A 14,334-nucleotide genomic window follows, 5' to 3' on the forward strand; every position below is an offset into this window, starting at 1 on the left:
GTCAATTAATCTTTGACAAAGCAGGAAAGAATATCCAGTGGGAAAAGGGCAGTCTCTTCAACAAATGGTGCTGGGAAAACTGGACAGCATCATGCAAAAGAAAGAAACTGGACCATTTTCTTACACCATACACAAAAATAAACTCAAAATGGATTAAGGACCTAAATGGGAGACCTGAAACCATAAAAATCCTAGAAGAGAGCCCAGGCAGTAACTTTTCTGACATTAGATATAGCAACATTTTTCTAGATAGGTCTCCTGAGGCAAGGGGAAAAAAAAAATATTAAACTATTGGAGGCCACATCAAAATGAAAAGCTTCTGCACAGTGAAAGAAACAATCAATGGAACTAAAATACAGCTAAATGAATGGTTCAAGATATTTGTAAATGGCATTTCTAATAAAGAGTTAGAATCCAAAATATATAAAGAACTTATACAACTCAATACCCAAAACCCCAAATAATCCAATTTATTTTATTTTTTTAATATGAAATTTATTGTCAAATTGGTTTCCATACAACACCCAGTGCTCATCCCAACAGGTGCCCTCCTCAATACTCATCACCCACCCACCCCCCACCCCCCATCAACCCTCAGTTTGTTCTCAGTTTTTAAGAGTCTCTTATGCTTTGGCTCCCTCCCTCTCTAACCGTTTTTTTTTTCCTTCCCCTCCCCCATGGGTTTCTGTTAAGTTTCTCAGGATCCATATAAGAGTGAAAACATATAGTATCTGTCTTTCTCTGCCTGACTTATTTCACTTAGCATAACACTCTCCAGTTCCATCCACATTGCTACAAAAGGCCATATTTCATTCTTTCTCATTGCCAAGTAGTATTTCATTGTGTATATAAACCGCAATTTCTTTATCCATTCATCAGTTGATGGACATTTAGGCTCTTTCCATAATTTGGTTATTGTTGAGAGTGCTGCTATAAACATTGGGGTACAAGTGCCCCTATGCATCAGCACTCCTGTATCCCTTGGGTAAATTCCTACCAGTGCTATTGCTGGGTCATAGGGTAGGTCTATTTTTAATTTTTTGAGGAACCTCCACACTGTTTTCCAGAGCAGCTGCACCAGTTTGCATTCCCACCAACAGTGCAAGGGGGTTCCCATTTCTCCACATCCTCTCCGGCATCTATAGTCTCCTGATTTGTTCATTTTAGCCACTCTGACTGGCGTGAGGTGGTATCTGAGTGTGGTTTTGATTTGTATTTCCCTGATGAGGAGCGACGTTGAACATCTTTTCATGTGCCTGTGGCCATCTGGATGTCTTCTTTAGAGAAGTGTCCATTCATGTTTTCTGCCCATTTCTTCACTGGATTACTTGTTTTTCAGGTGTGGAGTTTGGTGAGCTCTTTATAGATGTTGGATACTAGCCCTTTGTCTGGTATGTCATTTGCAAATATCTTTTCCCATTCCGTTGGTTGCCTTTTAGTTTTGTTGATTGTTTCCTTTGCAGTGCAGAAGCTTTTTATCTTGATGAGGTCCCAATAGTTCATTTTTGCTTTTAATTGGGGATGCCTTTGGGGCAAATGCCTTTTGCTTGCCTTTGGGGATGTGTCAAGTAAGAAATTGCTGCGGCTGAGGTCAGAGAGGTTTTTCTCCTGCTTTTTCCTCTAGGGTTTTGATGGTTTCCTGTCTCACATTCAGGTCCTTTATCCATTTTGAGTTTATTTTTGTGAATGGTGTTGGGAGACCTGGACAGCAACATGCAGAAGAATGAAACTAGACCACTTTCTTACACCATTCACAAAAATAACCAGCTTTTTAAAGGCAGAAACTATAGGAGATCTAAGGAGACAGAAATACATTTTACACAGGAGGATTCAATATACCAGTTTGAACACAAGACAGAATAGACACCATGTCAAAAAGGTTATAGAAGACCTATCAAATATAATCAATAAGTAAGATCTAAGGGATACGTGTTGAACTTAATATCCTGGTAATAGAGGATCCATCTTCCTCGCAAGCACACATGAAACATCACAAAAATTGATCATGATATGGACCACAAAAAAAAAAAAACCTAAAAATTTAAAAACCTTCTATTAAACAACTCTTTAGTAGGAGGGAATATAAAATACAGTTACAGAATTTCTAAAATATAGTGATAATAAAAATACTACATATCAGAATCTATGGAATATATTTAAAGCAGTGATCAGAGAAAATTCATAACCTTAAACATTTACATCAATAAAATGAAAGAAAGAAAATAAATTTAATTTTCAACTCAAAAATGAGAAAAAATAAAGAAAAGCCAAAAAAAAAGCACAAGGAAGAAGGTATTAAAGATAAAGACAGAATGAAAAAGGTAGAGAAAAAGAAAGCAATAGATCTAACTAATAAATCAGAATCCCATTTTTTAATTAACAAAATAAATAAGCTATTAGCTAACTTAATCAAGGGCAAGGAAAGGACAAAGAACAGTTATACAAACTAAGAAACAGCAAAAGAAAAATAACCACTGAAACACCAGAAACTTAAAATCTTCAAGAAACTTTGCATATACCTCTATGCAAATAAACTCAGAAACCAAGGCATAAATAATTTCCTAGGAAAATATAATTTACCAAAATTGATCTCATTAGAAATACAAAGTTTAAACAGACCAATTTCCATAGAGGAAATAGAGAAAGTTATCAAGGCCCAGATCCACAGAGGAATTTCAGAAGGGAATTCAAATCATCATTGGCCATAAAGTCCCAACGCCACAAAAATTGTTTCAGAGCATAAAAACTGAAAGAAAACTTCAAAAGACTACTTATGAAGCAAGAATGACATTAATACCTACACCTAATAAAAACAGTACAAAAATAAAATCACCAGTTAACAGACATAATGGTAGAGAGATTTCATTTATAATGGCAACAAATGATGAAATAGGAGTAAACTTAACAATAAATGTACAAACCTATGTCAGGAAGTTTTTGAACACTCCTAAAGACACAAAAGTAGATTCTAACAAATGGAAAGACTTTTCATGTTCTTGATGAGATTATTTTAACACCATAAATATATCACTTTTCCCTAAGTTACTTTATAAATTTAACAAACTCCCAATGAAAAGACCAGCAAGCTTTTTTTTTTTTAATTTTTCAATGGAGCAAGATGCATACAAAGAAAACAAGAACAGTTGGGAAAAAATGAAAAAAGTAAGTAAAGCTTAAGGGGCCTGGAGGGGAAAGGGAATTAATCCTACCAGATGCTAACCATACTTAAATTCTCTATAATTAAAATAGTGTGTAACTCACTTATGAATAGACAGACCAATTAAGTCTCAAATCACTGAGGCAAAGATGAACTCTTAAAATTATTGGTGCTGGAATAACTGAACATCCATTTGGAAAAAGATAAACTTATATCTATATCTCATATCACACACAAAAATAAACACCAAGTGCATCAAAGCTGACTGTAAAAAAGGAAATATTTATTACAAGAAAGCATGGGTGAATTCCCCTATCACCTAGGTATAGGAAAGTTTTCTGACAATGATTCAAAATCCAGATGCAATTGAAGAAACATTGATGCATCTGATGATATAAAAATTTTGCATGGCCAAAAACATCCTAAGCAAAGTGAAAGGACAATAAAAAGTGAGAGAAAATATATGCAGCATACATCACAGATAAAGGGCTAATATCCTTAATCCATAAAGAATTCTTAAAAATGAAGAGGAAGAGGGGCGCCTGGGTGGCGCAGTCGGTTAAGCGTCTGACTTCAGCCAGGTCACGATCTCGCGGTCTGTGAGTTCGAGCCCCGCGTCAGGCTCTGGGTTGATGGCTCAGAGCCTGGAGCCTGTTTCTGATTCTGTGTCTCCCTCTCTCTCTGCCCCTCCCCCATTCATGCTCTGTCTCTCTCTGTCCTAAAAATAAATAAACATTGAAAAAAAAAATTAAAAAAAAAAATGAAGAGGAAGATAAAAGTAAAAAAAAAAAAAAAAAAGAAAAAAGAAAACACCTCAATGGAAAAAAGAGCAAAGACATTAATAGACTATGTATACATATAAAATGTGGGACCCTTGGCTGACTCAGTCAGTGGAGCATGTGACTCTTGATATTGGGGTTATGAGTTCCAGCCCTATGCTGGGCATAGAGATTATATTAAAAAAATGTCAAGTGATAAAAGATGAAGAATATGAAAGAAAAGTTAAAGACACAGAAAAGAAATTCAGAAGATACAATATCCCTCTAATTTGAGTTCCAGAAGCTAGAAAACAGACTTGGAGGGAAAATATAATTTAAAAAAAAAAAAACCAGAAAAATAAAGAAAAAATTCTAAGCCTAAGACAGACTTGAACCTCCAATTCTAAGGTCCATTAGAATGAAAGAAAAAGTATGAAATTTCAAACCTGCAAAACCTAAAGAAAAAAAACCCCAAAAGCTTCCTACGTTACAAAAGAAACAGCTTACCTATGAAGGAATGAGACTCAGATGTGAGACAGAACAGCATTCTTATTACTAAACACTGGCTGCTAGAAATCAATGCATCAATGCTATTTTACATAAAAAAATTCCATATTCAGACAAACTGCCAATCAAGTGTAAGGACAAAGTGCAGCCATTTTTTTGACATTTAAAATCTTGTACATTTCTACTGGCACAAGAATAGACACTCAGATCAATGGAACAGAATAGAGAACCCAGAAATGGACCCACAAACGGATGACCAACTAATCTTTGACAAAGCAGGAAAGAATGTCCAATGGAATAAAGACAGTCTCTTCAGCAAGTGGTGGTAGGAAAACTGGACAGCAACATGCAGAAAAATAAACCTGGACCACTTTCTTACACCATACACAAAAATAAACTCAAAATGGATGAAGACCTAAATGTAAGGCAGGAAGCCAGCAAAATCCTCGAAGAGAAAGCAGACAAAAACCTCTTTGACCTTGACCTTGGCAGCAACTTCTTATTCAACATGTCTCCAGAGGCAAGGGAAACAAAAGCAAACATGAACTATTGGGACCTCATCAAAGTAAAAAGCTTCTGCACAGTGAAAGGAACAATCAGCAAAACTAAAAGGCAACCAATGGAATGGGAGAAGATATTTGCAAACAACATATCAGATAAAGGGTTATTATCCAAAATCTATAAATATCTTATCAAACTCAATACCCAAAAAACAGATAATCCAGTGAAGAATTGGGCAAAAGACATGAATAGACACTTCTCCAAAGAAGTTTCTGACTTCTTTGGAGTGTCCAGATGGCCGACACATGAAAAAATTCTCAACATCACTCATCATCATGGAAATACAAATCAAAACCACAATGAGACACTACCTCACACCTGTCAGATGGCTAACATTAATAACTCAGGCCACAACAGATGTTGGCGAAGATGTGGAGAAAGAGGATCTCTTTTGCACTGCTGGTGGGAATGCAAACTGGTGCAGCCACTCTGGAAAACAGTATGGAGATTCCTCAAAAAATTAAAACTAGAAATACCCTATGACCCAGAAATTACACTACTAGGTATTTATCCAAGGGATACAGGTATGCTGTTTTGAAGGGGCACATGCCCCCAATGTTTATAGCAGCACTATCAACAATAGCCAAAGTATGGAAAGAGCCCAAATGTCCATCAGTGGATGGATGGATAAAGATGTGGTATATATACACAATGGAGTATTACTCGGCAATCAAAAAGAATGAAATCTTGCCATTTGCAACTATGTGGATGGAAGTAGAAGGTATTATGCTAAGGGAAATTAGAGAAAGACAAATATCATATGACTTCACTCATATGAGGACTTTAAGAGACAAAACAGATGAACATAAGGGAAGGGAAGCAAAAATAATATAAAACCAGGGAAGGGGACAAAAACATAAGAGACTCTTAAATATGGAGAACATACAAAGGATTACTGGAGGGGTTGTGGGAGGGGGGATGGGCTAAATGGGTAAGGGGCATTAAGGAATCTACTCCTGAAATCATTGTTGCACTATATGCTAACTAACTTGGATGTAAATTGAAAAAATAAATTAAATTAAAATTAAAAAATTAAATTAAAAAAATTAAATCTTGTGCATTTCACTTACCATACACCCTTTCCGAAAAAGAAACAACTTCAAAGTTTTCCAATTAAAATGAAATCACTATGCTGTACACCTGAAACTAATATAACATTGTGTGTCACATATACTTCAATTAAAATTTTTTTTAATTTTTTTAATGTTTATTTATTTTTGAGAGAGAGAGACAGAGTGTGAGTGGAGGAGAAGCAGAGAGAGAGGGAGACAAAATCTGAAGCAGGTTCCAGGCTCTGAGCTGTCTGCACAGAGCCCAAGAAGGGGCTGAGATCATGACCTGAGCCGAAGTCAGACAGTTAAACAACTGAGCCACCAAAACAATCCCCCCCAAAAAATTTTTTTAAATAAAAAAGAAGGAACAATCTTTCCAGAGATATGATAAAAAGCAATCCCAGGTTGACATCTGGCAACAGGTTCAGATAACAGCAATTATAAGGGTAGGCCAGCAGGCCTCAAAAAAAGTCTTCATGAAAAAAATATATGTATTACATAAATTCTATAACAAAGAATATGGAAGATATTAATAATGCAATATAGATATATGCTACTGTATAAACAAGAAAAAAAGACAATTAGAAATGCCAAGGGAGGGGTGTCTGAGTGCCTCAGTGGGTTAAGCTTCCAACTCTTGGTTTCCACTCAGGTCATGATCTCGGTTCCTGGGCTCAAGCCCCATGTCAGGCTCTTCACTAGCAATCCAGAGTCTACTTGGGATACTCTCTCCCTCTCTCTCTGTCCCTCCCCCTCTCTCTGTCCCTCTCTCTGTGCACACATGCACGTGCACATGCTCTCTCAAAGTAAGTCGCACACACATGCACGTGCACACGCTCTCTCTCTCAAAATAAACTTAAAAAAAAAAGCAAAAGAAATGCCAAGGGAAAAGGTAAAAAAAAAAAAAAAAAAAGACATTGCCTGAGTCTGAAATGAATTAAACTGTGGCATGGATTTTTAGAAAAGAAAGCCTATTTACCTTAACATGTGTAGCACTCCTTTGAGTGACACAGGTTTAATGACATAGAATTACATTTCTTACTCTAGAGGTATGAACATATTACATGTATAAATGCATTTTACTGATTTCTGTGTATAGAATCAACTAGAGTCAAAGAAAAACCCACATATAGTAAAAATGTAAAATACATTATAAGTCTTACCAACTGAAAGAAAGTGGTATATAGGTAGAAGAACTTGAAAGATGAGAGACAGAAAAAAGATGGAAATATATGGTAAAAAAATCAACAGATATTATCTAAGGTTGCTGCATCACCAGATAGAATTAACTGTGTTATTTAAATTTATCATGGTAACCATTGTATGATCTAAAAATAATAATGGGGGCGCCTGGGTGGCGCAGTCGGTTAAGCGTCCGACTTCAGCCAGGTCACGATCTCACGGTCCGTGAGTTCGAGCCCCGCGTCAGGCTCTGGGCTGATGGCTCAGAGCCTGGAGCCTGTTTCTGATTCTGTGTCTCCCTCTCTCTCTGCCCCTCGCCCGTTCATGCTCTGTCTCTCTCTGTCCCAAAAATAAATAAACGTTGAAAAAAAAATTTATAAAAATAATAATGAAACTAACAAAAATTGGGGGATGAAAGGGAGCAAGGACAGAGAAGCATCATAAATATGCAAAATTCATTTTTCATAGCAAAGAACCACAAGATATTGTCTAAAGGTGATAATCAAAAAATAAAAACAAATATGTAAATTAGCACCATGGACATCACCACCATAATATTATCTAAAAGTTTCGTGTTATGGTTGGTGTAAATAGCACCAAGCCAGGAGCCAAGAAATCTAAGTCCTAAGCTTTACTTTTCACTAGCTATGTATAGTTCTCAAACTGTGATCCTCAGACCAGCAGTGGTAGCATCTCCTGAAAACTTGTTAGAAATCCAAATTATGTGGCCTCATCCAAACTTACTGAATCAGAAACTTGGAGTGGGACCAGCAATCTGTGTTTTAGCAAGTCCCCCAAATTCTGCTGTATGCTAATGTCTGGGAACAACTAATCTAGACCAGGAGCCAACAAACTGCAGTCCATGTGTCAAATCCACTCCACACCCATTTTGTAAATAAAGTTTTATTGCAACACAGCCACACTCATTGGTTTATATATTATCTATATTTGCTTTTCAGCAAAAACAGCTGAGCTCAGTCATTGAGGCAGAGATCATATGGCCTGCAAAACCTACAATATTTACTCTCTGGTCCTTTACAGAAAAAGTTTGATGGCCTTCAACCTAGAATATTCTGACTGATAATACTGAGTGCACATCATTACTAAATGCAATTCAATGTTTACCATCCCAGTGAAGTTGTATAGATTATTCAATCAGAAAGGTACTTGTGCTAATAATGTCTAGAGTCTTTTAATAATATTTTAATAAGGTATTTTTAATAAGGTATTATGGAGTAACTGAATCCTCCTACCCCAACATTCTCAGGACCCCTTAAACTAGTAAGTAATAAATAGTAAAGAACCATGTAATAATTGGTAAATCAATAAATAGTATAAAAAATAAAATAAACAGCAAAAGTCAACACCCTCTGTGGCTCACAGAGTTTTAGGAAACATTACTGACCACATAATGACTTGTAGAGGGCATGATGAGCTGCTTGCTCTCCATCAAAAGCTTGATTTTTAAAAAGCAACATTCAGGGGTGCCTGGGTAGCTCAGTCAGTTAAGTGTCCAACTCTTAGTTTCAGCTCAGGTCATGATCTCACGGTTCGTGAGTTTGAGCCCCAAGTCGGGCTCTGTGCTGACAGTGTAGAACTTGCTTGGAATTCTCTTCTCTCCCCCCCCCCACCCATCTCTTTCTCTCAAAATAAATAAATAAGCTTAAAAAAAAAAGCAGCATTCACATTTTAAAGTTAATACCACACCCAACATCTTGCCCAATTTCGTCTCAATTCTTCAGACCACCCCATCACCAAAACAACCCACATCACATAATAAATAGATGAGCCTATTTGTTAGACTGTGGCAATTATCTTCTTTATAACTGATAATACCACTGAATAAGGCCAAATTCCAGATATTTACAACCATTAGCACCCATAAATTCAAGCAAGAGGCTGTGCTTTGAATGTCTAAAGAAATCTAAATTGAACATATCGGAAAAGGGAAAGTAGGCTCCTATCTGAAAAGGACAGGTGACACAATGCAGGATAGTTGAGATATTCTAAAGCAAATGAACAAAGAAAAGCCATTATGCACACACTAGCTCATCCTACTGGTGAGAAATACTGTCAGACTCCTAGTCTTACACAGAGAAGGACAAGAATCTAACATATTAAATGTTTTTTCTGCCCTCTGAACTAACTCATTCAAATTATCTTGGCCTATAAGACTTACTTGCCAGTGTTACCATTTATTCACAACAAATCCATGGGGTGCTCTCAAATTTCAAGTCTTGGTTGGCTGTCTAAGGTCTGGTCTCTCAAGGCATCCTTTCTGAGGGCTCTGAAGCAAATCCACCCACCCTGGGCAATGCAACAGGCCAACAAGACTTCCCATCCTGGACCTCTATCCTTAGAAGTCAAAGAAATGGTTCCATCTCCCTAACTCTGAGGAGCAATGCCACAGCCAGCCCAAGAAATAACATACCTCACCCTTGCCACTCAATCAAAGCAGATCTTTTCCAATTAATGCTATTCAAAGCCATTTAAAAACAGGTGCTTTTCTATTGCCTCCATAAGTAAGAGGCCCAGAATGAACTAACTTCATTGGCGGGGCTAGTTTCTAAAGCTGACAAATTGTTATATTCATTCAGTGTTTTCATTTATTTATTGTTTGTTTGTTTGTTTCTTTGTTTAGAGGGGAAAGGGGCAGAGGGAGAAAGACAGAGCAAATCTCAAGCAGGCTCCATGCCCAGCTCAGTGTGGAGCCTCACACAGGGCTGAATCCCACAATGCTGGAGTCATGACCCAAGCTGAAATCAAGAGTCAGATGCTTAACTGGTTAAGCCATCCAGGCACCCCATTCAGTCTTTTAATACAAAAGAGAAACTCTCATTATAATTCACAAGGCAAATAGTTGCAATGTCCTTCTCCCCTCCTTTCCTAAAGTAGAAATGCCAGACAGCATTCTATCAGACAGCATATCATAAATGAGGATCTGACTCATCTCAAAGACTATTAATCAGACTTTATGGGAGGAAAATGGACATAGGAGAATTCTTCAAACTTAAATAGGTCTCTCAACAAATTCATTATAGAAAAGGTCCTTTAGAAATAGTAAATAATCAGGGTTGCCTGGGTGGCTCAGTTGGTTAAGCATCTGACTTTGGCTCAGGTCATGATCTCACAGTTCATGAGTTTGAGCCCCACTTTGGGCTCTGTGGTGACAGCTGGGAGCCTGGAGCCTACTTTGGATTCTGTGTCTCCTCTTTCTCAAAAATAAATAAACATTTTTAATAAATTTAAGAAATAGTAAATAATCATAAAATTCACCACTGTTCTGAAACGTAACTGTTGTACTATCTAATAAAAGTACTTTCTCCAATCCCTTTCTTTTTTTTTTATTCTTTTTATTTTTAATGTTTATTTTTGAGAGAGAGTCTGAGTGGGCAAGGGGTAGAGAGAGAGGGAGACAAAGAATTCAAAGCAGTCTCCAGGCTCGGAGCTGTCAGCACAGAGCCCGACGCAGGTCTTAAACTCACAAACTGCGAGATCATGACCTGAACCAAAGTCAGAGGCTTAATGGACTGAACCACCCAGGCACCCCCCCCATCCCTTTCAAATAATGAACTCAGAATTGGACTAAAACAAAGAAACTAAATAGAGTAATTCAGTAATAAAAATCCATGCTGAGTTATACAAATATTGATTTTGAGAAAAACAACTGTGATCTAAAAATAGCTGACCTTCTCAGTTGTTCATAATGTTTTTACTAATGCCTTTTCAAACTGCTTGGCTACAATCTGTAGCCACAGGAAACATGTTTTAAGTGACAATATCTTACATAAGTAATACCTCTGAGAAACTGACTCCTAGGTTTATCCTGTTACTGTTATAAGATAGATTCTGAAAACCCTTAGTAGTATAAATACATAGCAGATGGTACCTGATAGGCTAAAGTGAGCCCTCAGTTGTTATTGGAAACATAATGGTGACGTGGCAATGATACTTTTTATATTTTATATATATTTTAATACCATGAGATCCATGTGGGAAGATTTATAATTCAATGGTTATGTATTACATATAATTCACAAAGATACCCCAGAGTCAGGGAAGCTCAGGAAATAGAATTTTTGGCTTTTATTGCATTTAGAGAGAAGAAATACAGAACTATGAAGGCAAAAGTAGAAGACAGGGTGCTGCTCTCGTTCTTTTAACTTCCCCACATGCCCCAGTACTGCATCTTATCCAAAAGCTAAGCCTGAGTCCGCATTTTCTTCCTCACACCTCAAGTGTTCCTTCCCTTTGACCACAGTGTCTCCCTATCAGCACCTAGCACAGTGAGTTTCACCCTTGGCTGCACACTGGGGTCACCTGAGTTGCTTCCAGCTCTACTGGAGCTCAAGTCACACCTTGAAAAATTCTGATTTTAGTCTTGTCTGGACGTCAGGATATTTTAAAACTCCCCAAGTGATGCTAATGTGCAGCTAAGATGGGAACCACATCCTAGCATACTTTTGGAAAGGAAGAGCCAGGCAAAGTAATGAAATAAAACAAGATGAGACAATGAAAACCAAAATGGGGGCTCAATCCCACATGCCCAGACAAGCAGTAAGATCTGTCTGGTAGTACAGTTCCTAAAGCCGTTAGTTTCTCACTCTCCCCCTCCCCCATCCCAATTGCCCCCAATGCCTGTCCTTTCTGTCCATCCCTTTCTACCCAGTCCTCCTGTCAACACGCTAGCTCACACCCTTTCACTTTGCGCCCATCCGAGTCTAGAAGCCCTTAATCAGTCTCCTGCCTCCTTTTCTTGGCTCCATCTGATCCACTCTGCACACCACCACCAGATTAATCTGGTTGTCATTCCCCACCTCAAAACCTCCAGCCACCTCTTCCTGCCCGTTATGTCTAAACTACTCAACTTGGTGGGAAAGGCCTTGCCTAGTCTGTTTCCAGATGTCTTTCCAGCTCTCGTTTCTCACTACTGAAAAGGAGCCTCACTCTGTTCTGATCAACTTGGATGGCCAAAGTTCCCCAAACACACTCTTTTTAAGACTTCGAAAACCAGGGGGGGTTGGATAGAAGTCAAATATTTTGCCCCAGATCACACAGCTAGTGAGCAGTAGAATGTGGATTGTGTTCCAGATTTGGGCTGTGTCCAGAGCTCTTAAACACCACCTTATTCTCTCCTTCTGGAATGTTGCCTTGCATATCTACCTGTGGAAATCCTACCTATCTTTTCACCTTCATTCCTAAAGCTTTCCTTGTTTTTCCTGTCTGAAGTGACTTTTCTCTCTTCTGATCTTCTATAATACTTTGTTTGCATATTTCACAAGCTATCATGACAACAGAGTCATGTGATGAGCTTCCTGAGGTTCAAGACATTGTCTTATGGCCTTGTTGGTCCTTTATAGCACCTAATAACACCAACCACACTGTTGGCACTCAGCAAAGATCTAGTGAAGAATGAGCTGCCGTGGGAAGCTTTCTTCACTCACCCAACCCAGCCACAATGAGAGGTCCCTATTAATTTCAGGCACAGAGATATCCTTTCCCCTTTCCTGCCATCCTCCTCTTCTAGTACATCAATTCTTGTTCTGTGTCATGAGCCCTCCATCAACTGCCTATAAAACATTTTGCAACCTGGGAAGGGCTCTGTTGCCTGGTTACCACTGTAAGACTTAGGAAGATGCATATTGTGAAAATAGGAATCATAAAAAACAAGGCTGGTTTCATTCTCTGGAACCTGAAATGGAACCTGGAAAGCAAGGTTCATGTCAAATTCCCCTTTTGGGCCTTCTTACCCATTGTCTCTGTTTTATGTGGAAAGAAAGAGGGGTGGGGCTCTTTATGTTGAAAGAAAGAGGGGTGGATATGAGCAAATGCCAAGAAGAGAAAAGGGGAATAACTGGTCAGACAGCTATTCTTTCTCAAGAAACAAACAGCATTCTAGGAAACTAAAAAACTTCCTATTTGCCAGAAATTATATAAGGAATATAGAACAGAAAAAAAGACATCAAGCCAAAAAAACAGTAGCCCCTTGTTTTGTCTTATCTTCTACATCTAGGAGATAGGGGTTCTACCCCTCTATGCTTCTCTCTACACTGGTCCAGATAGCACTCAACGTATGCTTCTCAGTGTGACTCAGAAAAGGCTACAAGTACAAGACAAAAACAACCCATTTGTTTAGCATATGACTGCATCGGGGATTCAGTAAAATTCAACAGTGAGTTTTAACCAAATATAATGAGAATAGGTGGAGGCACTTCCACCTGTTGCCCACCTACCTGCTCAACCCTTTCCTTTGCAGCTCCCCATGGAAGGAGAAGTTGCTGAACTGATGGGTGTCATTATTTTGGAATGCAACTGAGCCAAAGAGGGAGACCAGGTTCAACTCCCTACAACCCAAGGAGGTTAAGGCAGGAGTGAGGACTGAGTTCCTCTCTCTCTGTCAGCAGCCTCCCTCTCACCCTATAGCAAATACTCTTTTTTTTTGATTGAAATGAATTCTATCAGAACTGGAAATTCTACCAACAATACTTCCGACACCCTACTATGTGCAGGGCACACTGTGCTAGAGCTAGGGCAAAAAGAAAAAAAAACAAGAAAACAAAACAAAAGCATTTGGTCCCTACTCTTGAGCCATTCACAGTCTAATGGGAAAGGCAGAAACAATTTCCATATACTACAGTGTTATATAAGAGCTAAGCTCAGGTGTCTATGGAAATTAAGAGTCTGTGAGAGCGAAACTGAAGTTGGGGAAGGATTCCTTGAAGAAATGAGGTCAGACTGAAGGCTGATGAATGTGTAGAAGTTAGATAGGCCAAGAAGGATGGGAAAGGTCTCAACAGAGAGAACCACATGAGCACAGCCCAGAGACACACACAGCATCCTTCCTTCAAAGCAACAAAACCCCAAATCCTTACGCATCTGCATAACACATACCATTTTCAGGGATCAAAGGAAGAAAGGAAAGGAATTGGTTACATATAATTTAAGCAATAAACTTTGAAGAAGTGCATTAAAAAATAAAATCCATAGCTCTCTCTGAGGAAATATGAATAGTAATAAACAAAACAAAAATAAATCTTTTAGAGTGCTTTGGTTAAAGCAAATAACTCAACTTCCTAATCTCCACAGGCGGGATGAAATTGCAAGTGGCCTTTAAATG

The 14,334-nt window shown here is 38.2% G+C and overlaps 1 protein-coding gene across 1 annotated transcript in view; it reads right to left on the reverse strand.

Annotated features, from left to right (window-relative positions):
* Positions 1-14,334, reverse strand: part of MCF2L2 (MCF.2 cell line derived transforming sequence-like 2) — a 257,039-nt gene that overhangs the window by 196,303 nt on the left and 46,402 nt on the right. The gene's annotated exons all lie outside the window — the stretch shown is intronic.

Source organism: Lynx rufus, unplaced genomic scaffold (assembly GCF_022079265.1).
Source record: "Lynx rufus isolate CCGP_SWC_20201006 ecotype Redwood Valley unplaced genomic scaffold, mLynRuf1.p SCAF_5, whole genome shotgun sequence".
Classification (NCBI taxonomy): domain Eukaryota; kingdom Metazoa; phylum Chordata; class Mammalia; order Carnivora; family Felidae; genus Lynx; species Lynx rufus.